The sequence below is a fragment of the Peromyscus leucopus genome, chromosome 5 (assembly GCF_004664715.2).
Source record: "Peromyscus leucopus breed LL Stock chromosome 5, UCI_PerLeu_2.1, whole genome shotgun sequence".
NCBI classification, from domain to species: Eukaryota; Metazoa; Chordata; class Mammalia; order Rodentia; family Cricetidae; genus Peromyscus; species Peromyscus leucopus.
In genome coordinates, this window is record NC_051067.1 from 136897612 (window position 1) to 136923781 (window position 26170).

General features: G+C 39.9%; 1 pseudogene; it reads right to left on the reverse strand.

The window, feature by feature from the left end:
* Window positions 1–648: 648 nt before the first annotated feature.
* Window positions 649–26170, reverse strand: part of LOC114690128 — a 28831-nt pseudogene continuing 3309 nt past the window's right edge.

Below are 26170 nucleotides of genomic sequence, written 5' to 3' on the forward strand. Positions count from 1 at the left end.
ATATTTGTAGACCATCTATGTAAAAATATTCAAAAAGCAACTGTTTTCTCTTTGGAATCTTGGGATTTTCGTTTCAGCATTCAGGTAGGACTTTAGGCAGAGTACAGATGTAAAACTCAATCTGATTTGATTATAACACATGCCATATAAATATGTATAGCATATTAGTTAAAAAATAAAATATCACCCCTCAGTATCAGAAAGAAAAAAGGAAGGGCTGAGAAAATACAAATCCTGAGAGTTGATGAAGTAAAAGAGAGGGAAGGAAGGAAAGCAGAAGGAAAGAAAGAAAGGGAGAAATGGAGGGAGGAAGGAAGAAAGGAAAGAAAGGGGAAGGGAGGAAGGAAGGAAGGGAAAAGGAAGGGAGGGAGGGAGGGAGGACAGAAAGAAGAAAGGAAGGGAGGAAGGGAGGGAAGAGGGATAGAGGGGATATTTAAGGGAAGGAAGAAGAGAAATGGGAGGAAAGGGGATATCACTAAGAATAATAGAAGAGGCTTGTAGAAAAATGAGACCTGGCAGAAGTAGCCTAAGAGGTAGGAACAAATTTTCCAAAGAAGGGAAAGTAATAATGCAAAATATTAATAATATCAGTTAATAAAAATGATTTTACACCTCAAAAGAAGTCAGATGAGGTCATAATATATAGAGTTAGATCTTGCAATTCCAAGAGTCACTGGCAACCACAAAAGCAAACACTTTCAGGGAGCCGTAGGAGAATAGTGCAGCATAGTAATTCATGGCCTCAACCATTTCTTCAATCTTACAGACTGTAAACATTGAGCCCTGCACATGTTAATGGAGATGCATCCAAAGGGAATAGGAATGTATCATATGTCTCTTCATGGAGTTCAATGCACTAAGACCAGGGCATAAATTAACTTTGCTACAAGATAAGCAGTTATGGCCTTACCTACTAATTCCAAGGAGGTATTTATTTCACCTGTCTGACTCCTCTAGGCATAAGTTATGAACTCCACAAAATAGTGTAAAAATGGTATAATCAATTACAGCTGTCAATACAAGAGGGCTACTGCACTCTTAAATGACTAATCCATTCTGTAAGATCATAGACATAATGAATCAGAAAAATTCAAGGTGATAGCAATAAAAATAAGGTATGTTTGCTATAATCAAAAAGTGAGGTCTTAAAAACTGGATAAGTTTTAAAAGAAGAATTTGTAAGTGGAAAACATCAAAGGAAACATGAGTCAATTCTAACCCCCACTTCCATCTCTGTGGCTTGAAGACAGGAGAGGGAGCATCCTCCACCCAGTGTTGCAGCAATGTCTAACAGCAAAGCCTGTGAAAGGAGAGCTCTGTTTTCATAGCATTCCTTCTCTGACAAAATACCTGAGTTAAATCAATGCAACAGAGCAAAGATTTATGTTTAAAGATGGTTTCAAGGTTTCAGGCTATGGTTCCCTTTTCCTCATTTCTGCAGGCCTCTCACAGGACAGAAAATCATGGTGGGTCAATGTTGCTCACATCATGAAAGCCAGCAAGTAGAGAGTGGGGAACTCAGAAACAAGAGATAATCCCCAAGGATGGGACTCAAGCACCTTCAACCAGGTACATCTCTTAAGGTCTCACTACTCCTAAACAGCCCATCAAGTGATCATCCATAACACTAATGACACCCAAGCCCTTATGACATAATCACTGACCCACATCCCCACTTCTACACACTGCTGCATTTGAACACATCCTTCAACACATGAGCCTTCATAGGACATTTCAGATCCAAACTATCTTCTCTTAACCCTACTAACATCTGTCTCCTAGCTGCCAATCAACACTCAGACTTTGCCTGTTGCTCTGGTTACTCTATTATGAGATCATACAGAGCAATGAGCCCCCAAGCTGCCATCCAGATTCTTTTCTGCTTTTATCTAGTGTTCATAATTTTGATCCTAACCTATTAAGAAATGCTAATAACCAGGCATATTCTCACACCAGTGTTCTCCTAAACTCCTTGAGACATCCCACCACCCTACATGGTAGCTTCTTGGACCTTTCTTCCAAACTCATTTCTTAGTAATATAGTACATTTTTAAATAATTTTATGAAACAAAAAATATCTTTCTCCCTTATTTCTACATATTTCATTTTTTTGGAATAACAGAAACTTTCTTTGGAGATGGCAAACTGCAGTATTTATTTATGGAATTCCATCTGGTACCAAGCTACTTGCCAATAGAAAGGTGACAAACATAGTTATTTGCCAACTTTAATTCAATATATTCTTATGATGCCTTTAGTAGCCATTAGACAAAAAAGTTTTCTTTTACCTTATTGTGAAGTTTAAGCCTTCTAAAACAGAACTCTCAAGCTTTTATACACTTTATATTCTATAAGTATTTAGAGTTTAGTACAAAGTATAATATCCAAGAACAAAAAAGAAAATGCTATTAGATAAAACAATACCTGGTGACACAGGTCCATAATCTCAGTTTCACAGGAGGTTGAGGCAGGAGGATCCCCAGTGAGAAGCTTCCCTGAGTTACAGGGTAAATTTAACACTAGCCTGAACCAAGCACCTTATTAAGACCCTACCTCAAAACAGAAAAGAAAATCAAGGCTAAGGCCTATTGGATGAAAACTGGCCTATTAAGCACAAGGCCTTAGGTATTTTATATTTAATATTCAGTACCACAAAAAAAGAAAATAAATAATAAAAAGAAGTCAATGATCTGTTATCTATTTGTCAACTATCAGTACCCAGTGTGACAATGATAACTTTACTGGGTGTGGTGGCATGTGCCGGTAGTCTCAGTACTTAGAAGGCTGAAGAATGATTGCTGTAAATTCAATGCCACATTGTAAGCTGGAGGCCAGCCAAGACTGTGGAGAGCCTATCAAAGAAAAGAGAAAAGAAAGGAGGCTGTTTTAATGCACCTGCTCTCTAATGCATTTGTTCTGTCTTTATTATCTTTGTTCATTCCTCTGTGCTTATCTCTAAGACCTTGCCTCTGTGTTTCTCCTGATTTTCAAACTATGGTCAAATAATATGAAAGGAAACCAAAATTATAAAAATTACCTACCAATTTTATTAGTATTTTACATATATTTTTACTCAGGGTGTCCCCATAGGTTATTTTCTCTTTTCTTTTGATGTTTGATGATAGAGATAAAATCCTCCATTCTTACAAAGGCCAATGATTGTGCAGGGCTCCACAGGATATTGAACACAGTCAACATCTGCTTTTCCTAAGGAAAGTCAGAATGACATGGGATAGTTTGTTTAGAGTGAAAGTGGGGAAACCAAAGGTTTAAATTGTTCTCAGTAACTATCTCAGCAACGGCACCAAGACCATAGAAAAAGGTTTTATAAAAACCCACATGAGATTCTCTGCAAAGAATCCTTTCCAGAATAATTTACCAAAAATAAAGCTTGTCTAAATTTAAGAATTGGCTGCAAGAGAATAACTAGTAAAATCTCAGAAAGCTGTTCTGTAAGTTCTCCATTGCAACCCGAGAGCCCAGGGCAAAATGCCATTGTAGTCTGTCATTGAGGTCCCCATCAATGGTGAATGTGCTCTTTCTCCATGTGGAGCCAAGACAGTGCATGAAATGGAAACAATGGAATAAGCCAGAAATCACTCTCCCACATCTCCCTGGCCTGAGAAGGGCAGCAATCCTTAGTCAACAAGCAGACATCAGCAAAATTGATGGCAGCAATCACATGAGCAGAAGCAAGGGCAGCTAAAATCACATTTCCATGCACAGTGGATACAAGCAAATAATAGTGAGCAAAGGAACGAGCTCTCCAGAGCACAGGGGCTGCCTTTGAGTACTCCCAGGTAAGAAGAGTTGCTTCAACATGATGTTTTCAGAGTTGGGAGGTAGATCTAGAGGGACTACTTTCTCAAGGATCACAGCAGTCAATACACATTGAATACCAAAGTTGAATTACTTATATGTTCTGAAACATAACCACCCAGTATTAAGACCTCACAATTGTACACACAGAATTCAATACCAAGTTCACATGCATTGACTTTTGTGACAATTCTGTGAATCATTTTATATGTTGAAAATAAAATAAAATAAAATAAAAGTCTAAGGCTTATAGTGTTTAAGAAACTTGTTCAATTGCCAGGGCAGCACAGTAGAGCCAACCCGGATAGCACAGGTGTGGCTTAGGCAGCCTCAAAGTTGTGAGCATGGGAGAGATATCCCCATTTCTCATCTGTCTTGTGGCAGCATGGGCAGAGGAGAGTTGCCCTCCCCGCAACACACCCATCAATGCCTGGAGCTGGTGGGAGAGCTGGCCCTGTGGTCTTAAGAGTGGGAAAGACGATCATGTGGTCGATCTCAGTCCTCAGGGGTGGCCTTGATCTGGAGGGGGGTTGGCTGGGGGGAAGGGGAGGGGGGCAGGAAGGGGGAGAACAAGGGAATCTGTGGCTGTTATGTAGAACTGAATAGTATTGTAAAATAAAAGAAAATAAAAAGAGTGGGAAAGACACGTCTGTTAGCACAGATGTGCCTAAGCCAGCCTCGAAGTTGTAAACATGGGAGAGATGTCCCCATTTCTCATCTGGCAGATCAACTATACAGCTACGCAGGCCCAAACCTAGGGTTATGACTTGACCCAACCCAACATCCACCCCATATGTCATCTGCTGGAGCACGTGAAGGAATCTTACCCAGAGACCCAAAGCTACAGGATCTCCACAACACAGAGCAACAACAGGATATCCAGAAAGAGTCCTAGTGAGGGCCCAGCATTCATAGTGTAGTAAAAACCAGAGGCCTCGAACCAGACCAATGACTCTACAATGAACATTTGCAAGTAAAGATAGATAAACAAAGGGATTTATAGTATGATTCTGTCTTACACTGCAGCTGCCATGATGAGATTTTTATTTCTTTCCCATTTTTTTTCCTTTTTTCCTCTTGAATTTTATTTTATTGGCAGGGGTGGGTACAGGGTTGAAGGGCAGATTCAAAGAGATGGGGAAATAAATGGGATCAAGATACATGATGTAAAAACACATAAAATAAATAATAAAAATGAAACTTGTCCAAGTTTACAGAACTAATACATGATAGAGTAAAAGTCAAATCTAATGACACTAACCACAAAGCTCTAATTCTCAGCCACTTTCTTGCCCCAGGTGGGTTTGCAAAGCTAAGTATATTTGTCATGGACTTGAAATAAATTACAAAATCAGAAGGAAGTCAAGATATAAAACAAGAAAACCAAGACATAAAAAGGAAGATAGTCACATTGAAGAAGAAAAGAAAGTGGCATTACATCATGAAGTCCATGGCATGAAAAGTGGACCTAGTTCTAAAAATGGAGCATATGTAAGTCCCTGAAGTCAACAGCCTCCAAAAAGATGTCACTGGCTGATTTCTCAGGTATATGAAATAGGACTTGCAATATCTATACCATGCTAATGTGTCTTGATCATGAAGTAGTCCCTAGGAGCATATACTAACCTCCCAGCACATCCTGACACATGTAGACATGCAAGCAAGTGACACAACTCTCCTAGGTTGGACACTCCTTGGAAGCAAAGGTAGACATACTGAACATGACAGGCACTGCTTCCACAAGCTGTTTGTGACCTCACTGTACATTTCCTGGTTTTGTCATTTGTCCCCTGTTCTGAAAATCACGTTGAGAGGTAGAGTCAAAAGGAACAGGAGTTCAAGGTCTCCCTTGAGTGCCCGGGGAATACATGGGATCCTATATCAAAACCAAAAGAAGAGTCTTTCATTAGGACTGACAAACATGGGGCCATATTTGCCCCAAAACTGTGAAGGCCTCTGGCATTGGTCATCATGAGGTACTATACACGCCTGGGTCAGAACTTCAATGTATGTTTATATGAGGAGAATGTGACTGTCGCCCAGAAGAAACTCTACAACAAGATATCGAGCAACATGGCACACCTGATTTATCAATCAGATTCAGAGAGCTCCTGTGAAAGGGGTCTCCATCAAGTTTCAGGAGTGGAGAAAAAGAGATCATTATGTTACTGTCATCTCCAACTTGGATCAGACCATTGATGAAAATCCTGACACCGAGGAAATCCTGAAGCTTCTGGACTTTGGTAGTATTTGCATCCTATGTGGCATTTATTCTATAGTTGAGATGAATTTCAAAGCACTACATGGAGCCATTTGAGTCTTTTCTGCTATTTTGTAATATTTTCAATAAACCTGTGGATAATAACAAACAAAGTGCAAACAAAAGACAGGTCCATTGCAACTCCCTTCTAACCTCAACCAACCTAGGAGCACCCTTGTCTTTTTGTAGAAATGCTGAAGTGATCATTGTTTCTAGGTGGCCTTATCCTCTGGCCTCTGGGATGGTTGTACCTTCCTCTTGCTATTTTTATAGGCAATTAGGTAGGTCACAGTTATATCATTTATCATATTATGTTTTATTTGGGGATTGTAATAAATTCTTGTTTTGTGTATATTTTGTCAACCCAAACAGATGCATGTGCACCATCTATACACAGGGGCCTGAAGAGGCCAAAGGAGAACATTGAACTCCCTGGAACTATAGTTGCAGGTAGCTGTAAGCTGCCCAACATAGGTGCTAGAAAGCAAGCTTGGGTCCTCTGTAAAAACAGCTAGTATTCTTTGTTGTTGTTGTTGTTGTTGTTTTTGAGACAGGGTTTCTCTGTGTAGTTTTGGTGCTTGTCCTGAATCTCACTCTGCAGACCAGGCTGGCCTCGAACTCACAGAGATCCACCTGGCTCTGCCTCCCAAGTGCTGGGATTAAAGGTGTGCGTCACCACTACCTGACATCAGCCAGTATTCTAAACTACTGGCCATCTCTCCAGACCTCTTTATTTGGCTTTTGACAAGTTTTCTATCTGCTGAGGAAGAATTAGTAGCAGGATAGAACATAATCGTCACTCAATAGACTCTGATTAGATGGCTAATTTTAAAACTTAGTGTCATATCTATAGCACTTAAACTGAACTTTGTACATACATTATCTTAGTTAGAGGTTTTTGTGCTATGGTAAAACATCATTACCAAAAGTAATGATGAGGAGGAAAGGGTTTATAAGCTTATGGCTTATAGTACACCATGAAGGGAAGTCAGGGCAGGAACTAAAGGCAGGAACATAGACAGAGGCAAGAACGGAAGTAGAGGCTGTGAAGAATTGCTGCTAACTGGTTTGCTCCCATGGCTTGCTCAGCCTGATTTTTTTATGCCATCCAGAACCACTTGTCTATGTGTGGCACCACCCACAATGGGATGGGTACTCCTTTATCAAGCATTAGTCAAGAAAATGCCTCATGGGTTTGTCTACTGACCACTTTTATGGAGATATTCTCTCAATTGAGGTTCCCTCCTCTCAGATGACTATAGCTTGTGTCAAATTGACAAAAACTAATAATAAAAATAAAAAAAACTGGCCAACACAACTGATTCCTTGTCACATTGATACAGGAGCACATCACTATTCCTTTCTCATTTGTCCCAAAGATGTCAGGTTAATATTAATATTACAATATAAAATGCCCCAACTTTTAAAAGTTCCAATCTTCAATAATTAAAACACTTTAAAAATTTCATCTCTTTAAAAGGTTAAAGCCTCTCTAAAATATCCAGTCTCTTAACTATGGACTCTTGTAAAATAAAAAATAAGTTATATACTTGCTTTTTTTTCATTTTTTATTAAGAATTTTTTTTTTCATTTTACACACCAATCATAGATCCCCCCTTCCCTCTTCCTGCCACTCCCAGCTTTCCCCCCAACCAGCCCCCCATTCCTCCCCCACAAGAAGGCAAGGCCTCTCAGGGGGAGGCACATCCAGTATATACTTTCTTACTCCAAGACAGAAGGACCTCTGTATCTTGGACATACTTTCACTCTTCTGGCTCCAAAGAGCGTTGGCGGTTCCATTTCTTCAGCTCTGTCATCCATATCACACAGTTTGTCTCCAATGCTCAGGACAGCTCTACTCCATTACCACTGTTGTCCTAGGTGGATGATCCTGATACTGATATCTCCAAAATGCCAAGGTCTCCACTTCAACTAGATTGTACTTTCAACAGTAGCCTCTCCTGGGCTCATTTCAAGGAATTCTGCCACTGACACATGTCGAAAAGCCTCAACTTCTTTTTATAAACTCTTCAGTCTTGGGGCTTCTACAACTGAGGCTGTACCTTCATCATCTGATGCTGGCCTATTGAAGTGCTAAGCGTCAGCTGCTCTCCACAATCCCTCATGCCTTCAAAACCAGTACAACCTGGGAGACACCTGACCGCTTCTGCCAGCATGAGGTACAGCATTAGCTCCTCTGAACCACAGCAGACTGTTGTGACCTGTGGAAGCATTTCCCAGGAGGTTTTTTTTTTAACCTCAGTAATACTGATCCTTTCTTAATCATCACTAATTTCTCAGCTCCAGCTAACCATCATTGATTGTCCTAGCAAAGCAGATTTCAATTTAGTGGCCCTGGTCTCGTTTTAAACAACACTGATTCTTCAGCTCCACCTGACCAGAATCACAGTCTTAATTCAAAATACTGAATGATCCTAATAGATCCTAAACAGATTTTCAAAATTCTCTCTGAAACTTCACTAGCCGGACCTCCACCATCAACTTTACTCTGAGCATTTAGCCTTATTTTCCAAGCTTCCACAAAAAGGGCTCCATTATCTATAAGTACTCCGTAGCTTTTGCAGCCCAAAGTTCCAAATGCCTTCCACAATCCTCCCAAAAACATATGCTCAAGTCTGTCACAACTATAACTCCAAGACCTGGTGTCAATTTCCATATTAGTGAAGGTTTCCGTTTCTGTAATAAAAATACCATGACCAAAGGCAACATTGGGAACAGTTTATTTCAGCTCATAGCTGTAGTCCATCATGAAGGAAAGTCAGGGCAGAAACCTGGAGGCAGGACCTGAATTAGAGGCCATGGAGAATGGCCGCTAACTGGACCATTCTCCATAGCTTGTTCAGTATAATTTTTTTATACTATCTAGGACCACCTGTCCATGGATGGCACTACTCACCGTGAGCTGGGTTCTTCCATATCAACTGTTAATCAAGAAAATCCCCCGCCCCCGCCCCAGGTTTGCTTATTGGCCAAATTTTCTCAATTGAGATTTCTTCCCCTCAGATGACTCCAGCTTGGGAAAAAAACAAGTCAGCACAATAACTATTTTTTTCAGTGCAGTGTATACAAGATATATCACCAAAGAAAGAGATAACCACCCTGATCCCATGGCTTGCTTCAAGCTTGCCTCTTGTGTGTTTAAGATATTTTCACTTACAAATCCCCAGTTTACCTGCTTTTGTCAAATGACAGATGTTCAATTAATTTTTCTTCATTTCTCCATTTTGCCCACAGCCAATTCATCATCAAATTCTGCCGATCTACTTGCAAGGTATATCTCAAATCCACCCATTGTTTTCCATCATTGCTAACTCTATGCCAGGTTTTTCCACCATCATCCCCTTGATGGACCATTAATGGTCCTTCCTGTTTTCATTCTTGCCTTTATAGTCTAGTCTCTGCACAGCACCCAAGAGTATCATTTTAGAAAGGCTCACGGATTCTTCCCTTTTTATTTCCATTGCCTTTAAAATCAAAGCTGACTTCATGATCTGACTTGTTCTATTTAAACCAACCTGTACTTCCTGTATTTCTCACATTTTGCCTGGCCCCAGTCACATGACAATATGGCTGCTGCCAGGAAGGTCCAGCCTGCTCTAACTATTCAGTTTGCACTTACCCTCCCTTGGTATACAAGCACTCTTTCTGAGCTTCTTTCTATCCTAGAGTCCTTCCTTGATCGTTATTTCTGGATTATTCTCTAGGTAGCATAGACTGAAGAATATTTCCTTCTTATATCTTCCTCATTATCACTTTGAAGCTTAAAATCTATAGTGATATATTTTCATCCCCTTGGTACTATTTGCTTTTCCATCAGTCTTCCACAGACCCATATACAAGAAATGAGAGGACCTTGAGTGTTGATCTTTATATATTGAAATATAATGGCCATCTCTCCAGGGTCCACAAAATATGGAGATACAAATTTGCAAAAGAATGGAATATTATATTTAATGTGTTTTGTACAGTTTCACATTTGCATAGAAAGATTTTTAAGGCAGAGCCCATGTTTTATTAAAGAAAATGTTATCAGGTACTATGTGACTACAGAAAAAAAATAGTATTAAAGCTTTTGAAAAATCTAGCAGGAGCACATCTACTCTGATTATGATCTTGACTTTTGTGGAATAAAAATATGCCCAAAAAGCTACAACACACTCTTCTTACATATATATATATATATATATATATATATATGTGTGTGTGTGTGTGTGTGTGTGTGTGTGTGTGTGTGTGTGTGTGTAATAGTAAAAGTGAGACTGGATGAATGAATGGCTCCACAGTTAAAAACAAATGCTGCTCTTGCAAAGAGCAGAGTGTTCAGGTCTCAGCACCCACTTCAGGTGGCTCAGACTCACCTGTAACTGTAGCTCCAGGGAATCTAGTTCAATGGGATAATTCCACAGAGTCTATTTGATGGACAAAGGAATTTATTGGGTGGGGGTTAACTCACAGTCCAGGGAACTCACAATACAGGAAATATGGATCCCAGAAAGGTGAGGCACAATCCAGCACTGTTCTCCAGAGAACTCTGCCCTGATCTGCACCAGCATCCAAGACCACAAGGAAGCGAAAAAGAGAGCACTTACGTGCATCCCAGGTCTTAAGGGGTCCCCATCTGGGCCATGCCTCAGGGGGCAGGTACCTAGCAGTTATCTGCTGTCTCACTAGGGGTGGTGCTTCAGGGAGAGGCACAGACAACTACCCCTACACTAGCTCCCTCTTCTTGCTGCCACAGGTACCTGCACACATATGCACATACCCCCACACAGATATGCATGCAAATAAAAATACAATAACTTGGGCCGGGCGTTGGTGGTGCACGCCTTTAATCCCAGCACTTGTGAGGCAGAGTCAGGCGGATCTCTGTGAGTTCGAGGCCAGCCTGGGCTACCAAGTGAGCTCCAGGAAAGGCGCAAAGCTACACAGAGAAACCCTGTCTCAAAAAACAAAAAAACAAACAAAAAAATGCAATAACTATTTTCTATTGAAAATAGATTCTTTTCTCATACAATATATCCTGATTATAGTTTCCCTCCCTCAGGAAAGGCGCAAAGCTACACAGAGAAACCCTGTCTCAAAAAACAAAAAAACAAACAAAAAAAATGCAATAACTATTTTCTATTGAAAATAGATTCTTTTCTCATACAATATATCCTGATTATAGTTTCCCTCCCTCTGCTTCTCCCAGTCGCTCCCCACCTCTTCTGTCCTCCAGATCCACTCCCTTTCTGTCTCTCATTAGAAAAATTTTTTTTTTTCTAGGAGATAACAACCAAACAGGACAAAATAAAATATAATAAGATGAAGCAAAAAACTTTCATATTGAAGTTGGAGATGGCAACCCAACCACAGGAAAAAAGTCCCACAAGAAGCAGGAAATAGTCAGCAGTCCCATAAAAATACTGTTAGTAGCTATAATGTATAAGCAGAGGAGCTAGTGCAGACCCATTGTAGGTCCTGTGCTTGCTGCTCCAGTCTCTGTGAGCTCATATACACCTTGCTTAGTTGATTCAGAGAGCCATGTTCCCCTAATGACCTCCATCCCTCCTGATTCTTACAGTCTTCCTGCTTCCTCTTCTGCAGGATTCCCTGAGCTCCAAGGGGAGGGATTTAATAGAGACCTTCAATTTAGACTCACATAATGTCTGGCTGTGGGTCTCTGCATCTGTTCCCATCTGCTGCCAGAGGAAGCCTCTCTGATAATGACTGAATAAGGAAATGATCTATGAGTATAGCAGTATATCATTAGTGATTATTTATTTGATTTTTCAGACCAGTCATCTTTGGTTTTAACCTAGGTCTCTGAATATCTAGACTCTGGTTCTTGGTTACCCAAGAAGGGTCTGGTATGCATTCCTTCTCATGGAGTGGACCATAAGTCAAATCAGACATTGGTTGGCCACTCCCACAAGTCCTGTGCCACTGTTGCCCTAGAGTATGTTTCAGATAGAACAGATAATAGGTCAAAGGTTTTGTGGCTGGGTTGGTGCCCATGTTTCTCTTCTGATAGACTGCAGAATAACTTCCACCAGAAATCCACAAAGATATCTCCACAATAGACTACTGGCAATGGTCGAGAGAAAGCCCGAGCTGACCTACTCTGGAGAAGGGATGGCCAAACACCCTAACTGTCATGAGAGAACTCTCATCTAGTGCCTAATGGAAGTAGAGGCCGAGATCCACAGCCAAGCCCCAGGTGGAGCTCCAGGAGTCCAATCCGCAAGAGAGAGGAGGGATTGTATGAACAAGAATTGTTGAGACCATGATTGGAAAAAGCACAGGGACAAATAGCCAAACTAGTGGAAACACATGAACTGTGAACCAATAGCCAAGGAGCCCCCATGGAACTGGATCAGGCTCTCTGGATAAGTGAGACAGTTGATTAGCTTGAACTATTTAGGAGGCCCCAGGCAGTAAGACCAGGACTTGTCCTTAGTGCTGGAGGTGGCTTTTTGGAACCTGGGGCCTATGCTGAGACATTTTGCTCAGCCTTGGTGTAGGGAGGAAAGGACTAGACCTGCCTCAACTGAATCTACCAGGCTGAGCTGAATCTCTAAGGGAGACCTTGCCTTGGAGGAGGTGGGAATGGGGGGTGGATTGGGGGAGAAGACTGGGGGGTGGGAGGATGGAGGACCATGGCTGCTATGTAAAATTAAATTAATTATAAAATTTTTAAAAATTAAGAAGTAACTTCCTCCACCAAAGGAACTAGAATGTAGGGATGAAGATGGCATGTAGGCACCAGCTCAACTTCTCCATGTTCAATGAGTAGTGTGAATGTTTTCCTCTGCAATTTTGGACTTGTTGTCAGTTTATGGAGAGTAACCCTTTGTCTTAGGTTCAGTCTTGGTGACCTGTGTATTTCCATGGGATACCCTTGGCCAAGAACACTATTGAATGCAACACAGTCCCTCCACTAGGAGAAGTCTTGCCTGGCCACAAGAAATGGACAACTGAAGCCGGGAAGTGGTGGCGCATGTCTTTATTCCCAGCACGTGGGAGGCAGAGGCAGGCGGATCTCTGTGAGTTCGAGGCCAGCCTGGGCTACAGAGTGAGTTCCAGGAAAGGTGCAAAGCTACACAGAGAAACCCTGTCTCAAAAAACCAAAAAAAAAAAAAAGGGCAATTGGGATTCTGTATCTCCCATCTCCCAATACTAGGAGTCTTCATTAGGATCACCTTCATAGATTCCAGGAAGGCTCCACTGCACTAGGTTTCCCTAGAACCCCAACTCCCCCCTCCCAGTTAAAGCCATCTCTCCCTCCATTCTATTCCCTCCCACCTGATTCCCTCCCTTTCCAACCCATCCCCAATCCACCCATAAAATCCATTTTATTTCCATTTTCCAGGAGATCCATGTGTCCCTCCCTCCAGACCCCTCCTCTTTACCTAACCTCTCTTGGTCTTCAGATTGTAGCTTGGTAATTATTTACTTAATGGCTAATATCCACAAATAAGTGAAGACGTATCATATTTGTCTTTCTGGAACTGGGTTACCTCACTCAGGATGATTTTTTCTAGTTCCATCCATTTGCCTGAAAATTTCGTGATGTTGTTTTTTTTTTAAACAGCTAAGTAATACTCTATTATGTAAATGTCACATATTTTGTTTATCCATTCTTCTGTTGAGGGACATTTAGATTACTTACAGATTCTGGCTATTATGAATAAAGCCACAATGAACATGGTTGGGCAAGTGTCCTTGTAGTAGGATGGAGCATCCTTTAGGTATATGCCCAATAGTGGTATAGCTGGATCTTGAGGTAGACCAATTCCCAATTTTCAGAGGAACTGCCATATTGATTTTCACAGTTTCTGTACAAGTTTGCATTCTTAAAAGGAGAATATACAATATGTACATTATATGACCTTACATAATGTAGTAACTTGTCTATATGAGAATTGTTTGATAAGTCTGAAAATTTTTCATTCTATCTTCAAAGAACAATCCTGTTTACCTTCGTTGTTGGGAGTGCTTAAAGTAACTGTTGTTTCTAGGTCTTTAGGGAAGCTCACATTATCTTGGGAGATCACAATATCAGGAGAAAGAAATTCCAACTGAGGCACTATATCTGAATTCAGGGCCTGAATTAAAAGTTTGAGATTCAGTTTTCCCAGAAGTAATTTCTTCTCTCATCAGGGAACACATATGCTATAAATAAGATTATGTAGCCCAAAAGCTAATTGTTTGAGAACACCTAATTGAAAGTAATAGCTAATGAGAGAATCGCATTAGTGACTTAACGTTAGTGGTCACATTAAAGTCTCACATTTACATGAACCTGGTTTATTTCCTCTTTCCTAGTTGACATTAGAGGAGTAAATTATCCTGGAATAGCTGAAGAAGCTGATTGCAGGCTGGACCTGGATGAAAGGGCATTAATGAACATAATAAAGAATGTCTCACTCCTCATTCAGAGATTCTTAGAACTGAGGTGTGATTCTGCCTAAGCTACAACAAATAATGAGGCTGTGAGAGCATCTAATGAACATCAGGAGAAAATAGCAGAGTTCATTGTTCCAAACTTAATGTTTAAGGAAACGGGCCAAAAGTCAGCTAGAAAACACAATAATGTGTTATCTTCTCCCACAGTCCCTGCATTATACTAGCATCTTCCACATGGGGTGGGATTCAAGTTTAAAAATGAGAAAGTGTTTCCTTCCATCAGTAAACCTGGCCTTGGAGAAAAGCACACAAAACAGATTCACACATCACTGTCTGACAAGATGCTCACTGATAATTTTAGCAACACTGAAAAACTTATTGATACACTTTTCTCTCTCAGAATATCTGAAACTCGTGGAAAAGAAGAGAACAGAGAGCAAACTGGAAACTTGAAACTTTCCAAGAAAGTGGGTGTCTGAAATAGGACATCTTTAAAAAGGTCAGGCCATATGGCATTGCTTATGAACAACTGCCTTTGTATCAGCAAATTTCTACTCAAATTTTTAAACATAAAAAATGCTCAACAAAACTGAAGCTGATGCGGCATGCTGAGAGCAGACTTACCCTCTCTAGCTTAAAAGTTATGGAAAAAACTGGCAAAGGCCACAGCTTTGGTTATGTACATCCAAAACAATCTCTCTCCACCAATAATTATTGGGCTGGGAATGTTACATCAGTTACAAAGAGGGGTTTTCATTGTTTGTTAATTTTTTTACTACTAAATATGCTAATAAAGGAATACATTTAAACGTTAAACTTATTGTAGGGCTTTGAGGTTTGACAACTTTTATTTCCATCTAAGTGCCAAATATGTCTTAATATGGTTCATTTCTTTACCAATCCACTGCCTTACTGAGCGAATATCTACACAGGACAGCTCTGTAGAGCAGCGAGGTCAGGCACTTTGAAGGACTTGTCACTGCTTCAGGGATTAGATTCCAACTGTATTATATTCTTTCTATTGACTTTACTAATTTTATTTTCTTTCCCCAAAAGTAGGTTATTATTTCATTATCGTTTTGGCATTTGGGAAAGCTAGACCAAACAACCTAAAAGGAAAGAAAACCTCAACAGAAGTACATTTGAATCAATTAAGAAAGTCAGTCTCAGGCCGAGATTGACAGGGACCTTTATTCTTTCATTTCCCAGCTCCAGCAGTTGCAGCTACAGTTTCAGCCAGAGCTTTATGCATTCTAGCCCTTCAGTGTGTTCTAATAAGCAAAACTCAGAAACACTATCTGGAGCAACAAAATTATTTGCAAATCCCACTTAGTTTAGGGAATGAGGCTTCTAATTTATCATCAGAGTTCTCCAGAGGTTTGGACATAAGTTTTCTCAATGGTGAGGCCTGATAAATGAAACAAAATGAATTAGAACCTTTGACAGGAGCTTCCTTTGGAACCTGCTATAGGTGACATTGAAAGCTACCTCCATTCCAACATAAAAGTCCTTGGTGCTATCTATTATAACCTTGGCAACACTCATGGAAGAGCCTGAAACTCATGCTATTTAGAAAAGTTGAAGGCATAAAACCAACTCTTCCTGTTAGTACCTGAAATTTTTTAAATGAAGTATATACAAATAACTACATCTAACCATATTGTGACTTCATTTATAAATAGTCATGGAATATTTCTAGAACTTCTACATATTTCTGTTGTCTTTTAGGCAGGGAAGTTATTTTGAAACATATGTAAACTATATACCATTGATTTTCTTGGTTTTGTAAATTAAAGTGGTTTATAGTTTGATACTGGATTATGGCAATATAACACAGGTGAATTTTATAATAATGTATTTGTAATATATAAATATGTTATATACAAATTATATGTTTATATAGATTTTATTATACTGCAGTGTGGTGATATTTTAATTGTGCTGAAATGTGATTTTATTTGTATGTTAATAAATAAAGTTTGCCTGGAGATCAGAGGTCAAATAGTGAGCCATAAGCAGAAGCCCAGCAGTGGTAGCCCACGCCCTTAATCTGATCACATGGCAAGCAGAGTCTCTGTGTGGTCAAGGACACAGCCAAGTGTGGTGACATGAGCCTTTAATCCCAGTACCAACCATAGAAACCTGAAGGTCTGTATGGACAGACAGTGACGAGGAAGTCATGTGGCTGGGCTTAGAGCCAATGAGAAAGCAGAACAGAAAGGCAATAAAAAACACCGGTTACATAGGAAGAAGCTCTCTCTGGGGAAGCAACAGTGGCAAGGTGGTAAGATAAGGTAGTCGTGGCTCTTTGCTAGTTCTCTGATCTCTTTGCATATTACCTCTGTATTTGGCTCCATGTTTCTTATTTAATAAGACTGTTTAGAAATTCATCTACACTGGAGTATAACTTTAACAATTAAAGATCTTAATCATTAATAATTCCAAATGACACAGTAAAAACAACCAATACTTAAAATGTAAGTGAATAAGAAGAGTTAAAACATAATCCAGTAACAAAAGCTCTGAGGATAAGCAAAACACAAATACATTGCTCTACAGATTCCTAGAGGGCTTTATCACTAAGTATGAGCCCACAACCTGCCACAGTGTCTTCTGTTTTCCCAAATACTAATCCCCAACTGGGGAAAGAATTAGAGCTTCATGATGTAGGCCAGTAATATTAACAGAACATCAAATCCCAAGATCTTGGGCAGAGATATTCTTTTTTGACAAAATAACAAGAAAATGGGGACCTACATTTTAGTTAAGTGGATGATTAATAAAAACTGTGCACCTAAGAGAATGCAAAACTAAGAACAGTGTGCCTATTTAGGTCAGCTATTTTTGATCTACTCCCAAATTAAACCAGTAATATGAATACAGTTAGTTCACATTGAAGCAGGCCAGGGTCTTCATTGTCAACCAAATGTAATAGTTGTACATAACGCTTACATATACCATAATATACAGTAGTTATTTCTCCATGTTACACAGATATTTCCTGAAAACAGACTAATGCTGAAAACATGAGTGAGTCTGTATCTAATGAGCCGCTACAGACAATGTAACACCACTTATAAGAGCATACTATGTTTAGACTACATGGGAAGTGGAAAGCAGGAGAGAACATGGTTAAGTATCTAGAATATAAAGTAAGTCACATATTCTTTTGTGAACATGATGTATTCATTTCTTTTTATTTGGCATGAAGGAGAAGATTCCAGGGGAAAGAAGCACAGCCCACTGTAATGTGTAGGCCTTTGATAATTGTGTTGCTTAGCACTGCTTTACCTTCCACTTCAGAGCATATGGCTTGATGCTATCTTTATCCACTCAGGAACTATTTGCTGGCTTTCTGGTATAATCCAGGTACACTTCCAGACACGACGAAACATGGGAGTGCAGTCAGTGATTTCCTCTCCTTATGGAGCTTGCATGGCAAAGGCTTAGAAAATATGACACATGCGAAAACATGGTTGAAAATAACTATAAATGATGATAACCTCTACTGGAGGAAGAAGTCGTGCAGTCAGTAGTTGATGACTTTCATATGATCAAGAAAGGCTACCATAGGAAGGTAAAGAGTGGGAGGGGGCAGCAGGGAGAGTTCCAGGAAGACTCTGCAAGGAAAAAGATCAGGTGTAACTTCCAACATGAGTGAAAGAAAGAAAGAGAGGAAGAGAGGGAGGGAGGGAGGGAGGGAGGGAGGGAGCAGAACAGGGCCCAAAAGCCTGAAGAAAGACTAATTTGTGATTCCAGCTAAGCTACCTTCCTCCCATGACAAGCAACTAAAGCCAGCACAGAACGTACCAAAGCACTTTCTCTGAAAGAGTCTGTGACTCCTGAAAGATAAAAAGCACTACATGAGGTGACTCCTCTCATTGCCTCAGATTTCTGAGGAAGGTTTATAGACCATGTTCCTGTCAGGGGGTGGAATATCACATGCTCAGAGTAGGGAGGGAGACCCGGAAGCCTCAGCATAAAACAGTACCAGAGTGGAAGAAGTACTGCACGGAAGCAGCTCCAGAAATCCGAATGAGCCTCTGGAGCCCTTGCCCCAGCGCAAGCTGCAAGCACAGGGACCTAGGATGACACTGGGGACACAAGCAGTCCCCAAAGCAGACATATGTTCCTGCAAGCCAGGAATAACAGTTTTTAAGAACCTGGAACATTGCATGGACATTTTCTGTAAAAGGACATTTTCTAAAAAAAAGGACTAAGGCTCAAGTACCCCCAGAGTAAAGGCTTCTTTGATTCCAAAACATAATTAAGCTGCCCTGCCAATAATTAAAATTCCTCTCAATAAAAGTGATAAGGGAAGCTAACAAAAATCAAAGACACTAAAGGTACAAAATACTGTCAAATGTAGCACGTGCCCTCAATTGAAACCTGTTAATAGAAGCAAACTAAAAATAGTAATAGACTTAAATCAAGAACTTTGGAATTGTTATTATCAATATGCTCAAGATCTTAAAGAAATAAGTGGGCATAATAAGGGGAGAATGAAATCTACTGGAGTGGATGGGTAACTAGTGAGACTTCCAGAAGTGAAAAGCACAACACCTGAAGAAAGTTTTAGTAAGTTGGTGGATTAGATCCTGAAGAAAAAACATTGATTGGAGAATTTGAGAGAAAACATAAAAGTTTTTGCCAATTTCTTCAGTTGGAGATTTAGCTCAGTGGGAAAGGGTTTGCCTTGTAAACAAAAAGGCCTGGGTTCTGGCCCTGGCACTAAAAGGATAATAAAAAAAAAAAAAGTAGTTACCGTTTTCCAATATCAAACAAGAAGCATTGCTACCAAGAAGCCAACAGTGTGGCATCATTAACACAATGAAAATGTTATGAAAAACAGAAACAGACATGGAAATGAAATAAAAATATGTTCAAACACATAAAAGCTAAAACAATCTGAAATTAGCAGACCTGAAGCCTAAAAACTAATAAAGAAATTGCCTTAATAGGGTAAAAATCAGGCAATTCATGCAAGTAAAAATGAGTCAAGAAGGGTTAGAAGTAAGCACATAATAACTCAGATGCTCATAATTTTAAATTTTCTTTAAAGAGAGTTGACCAAAGCAAAAAGAAAATCATTGCTATAATCTATAATTTTCAAGAGAGTAACATCTTTAAAGGAAAATACATTTTAAAAGCACAAGCAACTAGGTGTGGTGGCACATAACTTCAATCTCAGCACTCAAGAGGCAGAGACAGGTGGGTCCCAGAGACTGAGGCCAATGTGGTCTATACAGTGAGATTCAGGACAGTCAGGGATACAGAGGGAAATATTGTCTCAAAAAAAAAAAAGAAGAAAAAGAAGAAAGGAGTGGGCTGGAGAGATGGTTCAGTGGTTAAGAGCACTGACTATTCTTCCAAAGGACACAGGTTCAATTCCCAGTGCCCACATGGCAGTTCACAACTGTCTGTAATTCCAGTCCCAGGGTACCAAACAGCCATGGTAAAACACCAATGCACATAAAGTAAAAATAAATTAATTAAAAAGAAAGAACCATGCTTTCATTTTTTACAAAAAGCACATGAAGTTGGCATGGGAAAGTATATACAGTCATTAAATTCTCATGTTTATATTTCTATACAGAGTATTTTGCTGTTTGTGGGTAAAGATCATGATAAATTTAAAAATAAATTATGACCCACATAATACAAATGTAGCCAATAATAGTGGTAAAATCAAATAGTAAAAGTTTCATCTAACTCAAAAACATAAAGGATGTAGTAAAAAAGACTAGATGAAACAGTGAAGACAAACATCGATACAAGAGACTTACACCTGATGTCAACTGTTACATTACTAATTAAACATCCAATTAAAATACAGAATTAGATAAGATAAAAATCAAGACGTAACATCCTGGGGAACCCACAGATCAATCCTACCAGGGAAGCAGGCAGGCTAACTTCAGATCTTCACCTGCTCCTCCAAGTCCAGTCTCCTCGTCTCATCCCCACCACTGCAGAACACCTCCCTTTGCCTTCTGCAACATTCCACCCGATCATACACATCTTCCCCTCCAGCAAAGTATCTTGATACAAAATTAGCTCACAAAAATCAGTAGCCCTCCTACATACAAATGACAAACAGACTGAGAATGAAATCAGGGGGAAAACACCTTTCACAATAGCCTCAAATATTATAAAATATCTTGGGGTCACTCTATCCAAGTAAGTGAAATGAGCATGTAATTGAAAAAAAAAAAAAACAAAAAAACTTAGGACCTTGAAGAAAGAATTGAAGAAGATATCAGAAGATGGAAAGAACTCCCCTGCCTGTGGATTGATAGGATTAATATAGTAAAAATGGTCATCTTACCAAAACCAATGTACAGATTCAATGCAATCTCCATCAAAATGACAACACAATTCTTCACAGATCTTAAAAGGACAATTCTGAACTTCATATGGAAACATTAAAAAAAAAAAAAACCTGAACAATAAAAGAACTGCAGGAGGTCTCACCATTCCTAATGTCACGTTATACTACAAAGCTATGCTAATAAAATCAGCATGGTATTGTCATGAAATCAGATACCTTGATCAATGGAATTGAATCAGAGGCCCAGACATAAACCCACACACATATGGACACCTGATTTTTGATAAAGAAGCCAGAAAGATACAATGGGAAAAAAAGACCGCATCTTCAACAAATGGTGCTGTTCAAACTGGATGGCTGCATGTAGGAGAATGCCAATAGAACCATACCTATTACCCTGCACAAAACTCAACTATAATTGGATCAAAGGCCTCAACAATAAACCAGATACTCCTATCCTTTTAGAAGACAGAGTAGGGAATAGCCTTGAACGCACTGGCACAGGAAACAACTCTCCAAACAGAACACTGACAGTCTAGGCACTAAGACAATAAATGAGACTTCATGAAACTGAAAGATTTTGTAAGGCAAAGGACACTGCCAATAGGACAAAATGGCAGCCTACAGAATAGAAAAAGATTTTTACCAACTCAATATCCAATATAGAGATGTCTAATATCCAAAAGATTACAAAAAATTTGATATCAGAAACCAAATAACCCAATTAAAAATTGGGGTACAGATCCAAACAGAGAATTCTAAATAGAGGAAATTCAAATGACTGAGAAACATTCAAAGAAATGTTCAATATCCTTAGCCATCAGGGGAAAAACAAATCAAAACTACTTTGAGATTACACCTTAACACCTTTCAGAATGGCTAAGATCAATAATATAAAATAATACAAGCAACAGCTCATGCTGGAGAGGCTATGGGCAACACTCCTATATTTCTGGTGGGAGTGCAAACTTCTACAGCCACTGTGAAAATCACAGTGACAGTTTCTCAGAAAGATGGGAATCAGTCTACCTCAATATCCAGCTACACTACTCTTGGGCATATACCCAAAGAACCAAAGTATGCTTTATCGTATCACAGGAACACTTGCTCAAATATGATTATTGCTGTTCTAGTCATAACAGCCAGAAGCTGGAAACTACCTAGATGTCCCTCAACAGAAGAGCGGATAAAGAAAATGTGGTACATTTACACAATGGAATATTATTCAGATATTCTTTTAAAACTATATTATGAAATTTGCAGGCAAATGGATGGAACTAAAAAAAATTGTGAGTGAGGTAACCCACACACAGAATGACAAATATGGTACATGTTCACTTATATCTAGATATTAACCATTTAATAAATGAAAATCAAGCTACAGTCCATAGACCCAGAGAGGTTAGGCATAGAGGAAGGGACTAGGGGACACACATGGATCTCCCTGGGATGGGGAAATAGAATACATTTTGTGGGTGGACAGGAGCCAGAGGAAGAAAGAATGAGGATGGAAAGACAAGGGGAAAGAAGGAGATGGGATTGAGGGAGGGAACAAGGGGGAAGACTGCTAAACTTTATAACACAAATCTTAAAATGTCTTATTAATAAAAAATCAGAGCCAGATTTTGGGGTGAAAGCTTAAAGATCAAAGAAGCAGAACAAGTCACAGCCAACCTCACCTCACCAACTCCTTAGGCAATCCTGTTTCCATGAATCCTCAGACTGAAAACCTCTGAGTCCTCAACCCTGAGTGTCTCAATTGAACTGCTGCTAAAATGCCTCTAGTTCCTGGCCCTCGAGCCTTATATACCTTTCTACTTCCTGCCTTCACTTCCTGGGATCAAAGGCATGTGTTCTTCCCAAGCAAAGACAGAAGATCTTAAGTGCTGGAATTAAAGGTATGGACCACCATCCCTGGCTCTGTTCCCAGTGTGTCCTTGAACTCACAGAGATCCATCTGGATCTCTGCCTCCTGTGTGATAGGGTTAAAGGCCTGTGTGTCACTGTCTGGCCTCTATATCTAATCTATTGGCTGGCTCTGTCCTCTGATTCCCAGATAAGTTTTATTTGTTAGAGCACAACTAAAATATCACTACATTTCCCCTTTGTTGTCTAAAATAAAAAACCATTATAACTAATATAAGAAAAATTATATACAATAAGTACAATGAGTATGTACAATATATACAGTCAAGAATTACATTAACAATGTCCAGTCTATTAACATTTGACAAATTCAAACAAAAAATTTTATTATTTATCCTATTTTGGTGAGTCCAATACAAAATTTGTATACAACATACAAAAATACAATCCAATGTCAAATATTTAAAACAAGTAGTTCCTTTTTTAAAGTAGATTCAATAGTCTACCTTTTTATCTTATCATATTCTTATTCTCCCTTTTTTCTTTCCAGAGTAGATTCAATAATCTACCCTTTTATCCTATTATCTCTATATCTCTTTATTTCAGAGTAGATTCAATAATCTACTCTTAGCTACATCCTTTTTTTTCTTTTCTTTGTTTTAAAACAAGAACCCTGAATCTAATCTCCTTTGTTTAACTTTTTTCCTGACCATTAACAATTAACAACTTATAACCAACCATCCTAAACAATGACAATTATCCATAATCCACTGGAAACCAAAAACCACCCACTCCACCTTTTGGGAATGTGGGCGTCATTTTCTTAAAATTCCTTCCTGCTGTCTGGGGGGCAAAGGTATCTTTAGGGAATCCTGAAAAGGAAATTTTGGGGTTAGTTGTCAAGTCCTGGGAAAGTTAGCTGTATCATTTGTCCAGTCTCTGCATAATGGGAAAGCACAGGGCATGTCTTGAGTCCTTGCTTGAGTAGTCTGTGAGGCTGGATCATCTAAGCTCGACATCTTGAAATTGTTCTGAGCAGTGTATAGTCCAAAGTCGATTTGCGGTGATATTAATCAGCTTAATGGCTTTATCATAGTCCATGTGGAATCATCATTGTGGGACCCCCTCATCTTTTTGGAGATTTCAAAGTCACGGTTAGGCATGGCCATGGTTCCCTGCAGATTTTGCATGTGTGTGTGTGTGCATATGTGTGTGTGTGTGTGTGTGTGTGTGTGGTGTGTATGTGTGTGTGTGTGCCTACTCTGTGGTTTGGAGCAATATCAATTGTATCTGTGGAAGAATTGTGTCTCACAGCCAGTCCCAAGTCTACAATACAACATGTTCTATTCTTCACCAAGATATTCTTTGATTTCAAATCTCTGTGCGCAATAGCTGGCTTTCCTTGGGTACCAAAAATCTCCATGTGAAGATGGGCAAAACTACTTGCTGTAGACAGAGCAAGTTTAATCATCCCTTCTACTGTAACAGTGTATCTATTCAAGTAATCAAAAATGGATCCATGCTCGTGGTAATCTGACACCAGCCACAGCTGAGTCCATGTGCTATTGTCTTTGTTGTCTGCTGCTATGAATCCTACGATGTTTTCATGGCATAACATCACAGTCTGATAAATCTCTGCCTCTTGGAACTGGAAACATTCTTCTGTACAAGAGAATATCTTCATAGCAACTTCTTCTGCCTGACACTTGCCTTGTCAAACTTCTCCAAATTGACTTTTGCCAATGCTTTCTTGTAACATGATGGTTCTGGCAACTGTTCTCTGAACAAGCAGCTATAAACCTTTCATCCCCAGTAGCAGCATTGCAGCCTTCACCAACACGATGGGAAGCAGCCTGCAACACAGAGCAGCAGTCCCGATGCTTCCGCGGTCCCACTGCCACCCTTCATTGCCCAGCCATGGCCACAGCTTCTCCTCAGCAAGCCTCCCAGGCTGGCCTTGAACTCATGATCTTCCTGCCTCTGTCTCCTTCAACAAATCCTACCTGTGTGTGCCACCACAACCAGCCATGTGCAGATCAGGCCTGAGCTAGGGACGGCAAGGCCACTAGCAAGCAGCTTTTTTGTGAATTCATGCCACAAATGTTGGGCACCAGATGTAACATGAATCTTAAAAAGTCTTATAACAAAAAATCCAGAGCTATATACTAGGGTGAAAGCTGAAAGATCAGAGAAGCAGAACATGCCACAGCCAACCTCACCTCACCAACTCCTCAGCTGATTCTGTTTCCTCAGACTGAAAGCATCTCAGTCCTCAACCAAGCCTCTAGTTCCTGGTCCTCATGCCTTATATACTTTTCTACTTCCTGCCATCACTTCCTGGGATTAAAGGCATGTGTCCTTCCCAAGCAAAGACAGGAGATCTCAAGTGCTTGGATTAAAGGTGTGGGCCACCATCCCTGGCTCTGTTCCCAGTGTGTCCTTGAACTCACAGAGATCCAGAAGAATCTCTGTCTCCTGAGTGATAGGATTAAAGGTGTGTGCCACCACTGGCTGGCCTCTATGTGTAATGTATTGGCTGGCTCTGTCCTCTGATCCCCAGACAAGTTTATTTGTTAAAGCACAAATAAAATATCACCACAAAACTTAAAGAACATTTGAGGACATTAAATAAGCCTAGTACAGTGGAAACTTCCTGTAATATATGAAGATGATCCTAATGAGGACTCCAAAAAATGAAGGAGACAGAACCCCTACTGGTCATGTCTTGTCACCAAACAAAGCATCCATGAAGGGACTAGGATTCATCCAGTTAAGTTGCTGGCCAAAGGTTCAGTGAAAATCCCCAAATGACCCAGGCTGTTGCCAAGAAAATTGCTCTCCACAAACTGATAGGAAATTCCCATTGCTGAAGACAACACCCACATAACTCATTGAATACAGAGAGGTTGAGCTGGTGCCTACAAAGAACCTTCACCTCCATGTCCTGGTGTCTATAACCCAGAAAGGCACTCTGCAGGCTACCAAAGGAGAAAAATAAACACCAACCCAACCACAAAACCCTTAATCTGCAATCTTCACTGCCTCTGAAATGTGGTAGGGCATTTGCTGTGGATGATTGATTGGTAAATAAAACACTGATTGGCCAGTAGCCAGGCAGGAAGTATAGTCGGAACTAACAGAGAGAATTGAGAGAATAGGAAGGTGGGAGGAGACACTGCCAGCCGCCGCCAGGATAAGGAAGATGTAAGGTACCAATAAGCCATGAGCCACATGGCAAAGTATAGATTAATAGAAATGGGTTAATTTAAGATATAAGAACAGTTAGCAAGAAGCCTGCCACAGCCATACAATTTGTAAGAAATATAAGCATCTGAGTGATTATTTTATAAGTGGACTGTGGAACTGCCAGGGCTTGGCAGGAGCTGGAGAGAAAAACTCCAGCTACAGGCATTGGTGGCACAAACCTTGTGGAAGCAATGCCTCAGCAAGCCTCCCAGGCTGGCCTCAAACTCATGATCTTCCTG